The sequence below is a fragment of the Temnothorax curvispinosus genome, unplaced genomic scaffold (assembly GCF_003070985.1).
Source record: "Temnothorax curvispinosus isolate PA1 unplaced genomic scaffold, ASM307098v1 QBEX01000501.1, whole genome shotgun sequence".
Taxonomy (NCBI): domain Eukaryota; kingdom Metazoa; phylum Arthropoda; class Insecta; order Hymenoptera; family Formicidae; genus Temnothorax; species Temnothorax curvispinosus.
In genome coordinates, this window is record NW_020210281.1 from 96557 (window position 1) to 100245 (window position 3689).

The 3689-nt window shown below is 37.4% G+C and overlaps 1 pseudogene; it reads left to right on the plus strand.

Moving 5' to 3' along the window:
• The window catches only part of LOC112454562, a 16848-nt pseudogene extending 16002 nt beyond the window's left edge, over positions 1–846 (plus strand).
• The last annotated feature ends 2843 nt before the right edge of the window (positions 847–3689 follow it).

The window sequence follows — 3689 nt, forward strand, 5'->3', positions numbered from 1 at the left end:
GGCAAGACGGATATAGTGAGAACTGCGTATAACACTATATTTTCGAGTTGCGGGCGGCTTGGAGTGACTAATTCCGTTGCATTGTTTTTGTATTAATTTCAGAAAAGTTATGGCAAAACCTTGCCTTCAGAAGTTTCACTTCTAACGCGCGTGGCGACCACACGCATGATTTTTTTTTTTTAACAAACGTTTCTTGAATGAACAGATGAACATAAAATCCACAAGATCTCTGGCAAACTTGTCTTGGCAATATTCAGAGAATCAGGCAATACAATACAGTTTTCGGAATACATTGGGAAGAATATTCAGCTGTACAAGATGCGAAATGGCTACGAATTGTCCCCCAAAGCTGCGGCTTGTTTCACAAGGAGAAATCTTATAGCCGATTATCTTAGAAACAGGACTCCATACTTTGTCAATATGCTACTGACCATATGATAACAATTCAGAACCAGAATTATACATTATATCGATTACTTATCGTCCTGCGTGAAAGTTCCTTACGCGACTCACGGATATGTCGGGATGTTCTCCACATCTGTTTTAGACAGATATCACAAATATGGTGAGGCATTGACAAGACAGCAAACAAATTAATAGAATACAGCTGAAAGATATTAAATAGAAACGTTTCTTGTAGATTGTATCGAAGAAGAGGCATATGCATTATTGAAGAAATGCGTTCGAGACATTCAGAAGCGATTAATCGTTAATTTGCCAAATTTCAAAGATTAAAAGATATCTAAGCATGGAATTAAAGATAAGCAGCCAATTACAGCTAAGAACTTTGTTGTGGAAAGTGTTGCTAAAGAATCAAAGAAACATTTACTTTATATCTTTTTGTAGGAAAAATATTTTCATCATAGGAATAAATGATCTAATTGTAATTTGATAATAAAAATATCAGTGATTATAATTGCATGGTTGTAATTACGGTAAATATGCAGAATTTGCATATTTATTTTTTATTTGCAGAATTTGACGTTCGCGATCGTCATATGCGAAAACTTCAATTCACGCGCGCGTAACGTGGTCCGAACGTCCCCGAGTCTAACCGAACTTTGCCGAGACTTGGGTCTATTTCCCCTCCCACGCTATCCTTACCCTTGTCCATAGTAGCACATTACGCTCCGTCTATCTTATCCTAGGTCTATGGGTGAGTCCATTCGTGCGTCTCGTGGGGAATGATGATCCATAGTTTTGTCGCGGTAAATTGTAAGGAAATTGCGTTAGTTGTAAAAGCGGGACTTCGTGCGTTTGTTGGAAGTAAATGTTTTTGAGTATCTCGCGTTTGACCGTCCGGGTAGAATTCGCTGCAATTTATGTCGGGGAATAGTCTTGTACGAATTCGACCGGGATTGCTGTGCAGTTCAGCGACGGAATGAGTATCGCGCTCGTGGGGTGACACGTGGCGCGTACTCGGATGCTGCTTGTTCGCCGTGGAACACGCCTACCTTCTTCCACTTGTTATCTGCATTAATTAAAATATATTTTTATGTTTCTTGTTACTCGGATGTGTTGATTGCGCTACGCTCCCTCTCCTCTTCCAACCGCGATTAATCGAAGAAGCTCACGCCTGAGAAAACTGCGATCTCGTATATCGTGGTGTGAGGAATTGCACCTGGCGCCCAACAAATTAAGAAACTATTCAGTCGAGCTACCATCTGGGTTTCGGAGAGAATTATCGCGATTTAGGGAGAGAATTATAGACAACTTTAGAGATCTTTAGTGAATAAAAGCGACGGCGCGCTCCTTCACGGCCGGCGAGACCGTGAGGACATCGTCGTTGTCGTCACAATATAATAAAAATTATGATTTATTTTCACTGTTAATATTTATTTTTAATAAAATATTATATATATAGCATATCGTACATAACTTCTATCAACTAATATCGAGAATTAAAAAAAATTATGTATTTTATGAAAGTTCATACGCGTCATCAATAGTAACTTAATTAACTTTTTTAATTAGAATTGTAAATCAGATATCAAATAAAATTGTAAAATAAAAATATCAAAAAATTAACATTGTTTAAAATAATTCATCTATTAGAGTACTTCTCAGACTTTCTTGTTTTATTAGCAATTTGTAATTTTTTAATAATTATTTCATCCTTTTTTTTCTTTTTCTTTTTTTCTATTGCCCTTTTCTCTTTTCTTTCTGCTTTTATTTTTAAATTTTTTTTTCGTTTTATCGCTAATTCTGTTTTTTCTGTCTTTAGGTGCCTTTTCACGTTAACGCTCGACGCTCATTTTTAGCAAGTAAAAATCTTCAGAAATAATATCTTTTATTTATATATATATCCATAAAATATTATTACTTGAAGATATTACTTGAAAATAATTAATATTTTACGTATTTTGAAGTCTATGTTTGATTGTACTGGGACGATTAACGACGATTCAGCGACGACGCTGAATATTAAACAAATTCAACTTCATTTCTTTGACGCTAGCGTCAAAGCGAAACCACCACGTTCACCTTGTTGACGCTCATTTTCAGCGTCTCATGAATTGGCACCTTTTAACTGTCTCTAACAATAATCGCTTTTTATCCTCTTCTTGTTTTTTTAACTGTAACCAGCAATCACTTGTAATTACTGAAGGTAATTGTATTTTATTTATATTTTTCTTTTTTGATGACTTTTTACTTTAGGATAAACTAAAATGTTTTTCAATGTTTCTTCTCTGCTGTTTGAGATTACTGATATTTGTGTTGTACAAATTTCCTGAACATTAGTTAAATCATTGTTTAAACAATTCTCATGCGGTTCATGGACATTTTAGTTACAAATTATAAACGATAAAAATATAATATGTGGTGTTCGAGATCGTGCAATTCGGTACGGAAAATCGCGTCATTTCAGCAATTCAAGGCATAAGGCAAGATATTCTAAATTGCTTGCGCAACACGTATGCATGCAGGGAGGGCGGTCGACGAGATTCAATTTCCACCGTGTCGTCTTAACCGCATTGCAAATCGCCTCTTCAATATTAAATTCGTCAGTATAGCATGGATCTTTCTTTCGCTCATGTTCCAGAAAGTTCGCTAATCGCCAGCAAAACATTGCCACAGCTGACCGAGTAAACAAACAAAGTCAAGCTACACAATAGAAAGGTCCATGCTGTAAACAAAAGCGAGCGCAAATAAGTAACGATCCGCGGATCGTCTCGTGCAAACAGTGACGTCAGCGCGATGACGTAGGGCTCCGACGGCCAATATCACCCTCTCGAAATTCGGAGAAATCTGTCTGGAGGGAGTATCGCCTCGGAGGTGATAAAACGACCGCCGCCTCGGCGCGGGATCCGCTTTTCACTTTGCCATCCGCATTTTCGCATTCGCTTAACCGTTCGCCGCTTTTGCCGTGCTCAAGTCTGGTGCGCGCTCACGGTTCTTCACCTGAAAAGGACTGTAAATGACTTGCATATATCTGATTTTTTTGAACATTATATACTTTATTGTTTTCTGTACTTGCTGTCTCTCTCCTTGCTTTTGTGGTCGTCCTATTACCTCGCGCAATCTCGCGCAACCGCGTGCTCTCGAACATGTGGCATATTTAACTTTTACCTAATTTGTCCTCCAGACATGATACACAACAACCTCGGTCAATAAAAAATATCACTGTATAAGTATTTCATATACTTATAGGTACGTCGTATAGGCATTAGATATACCTACACAAATAA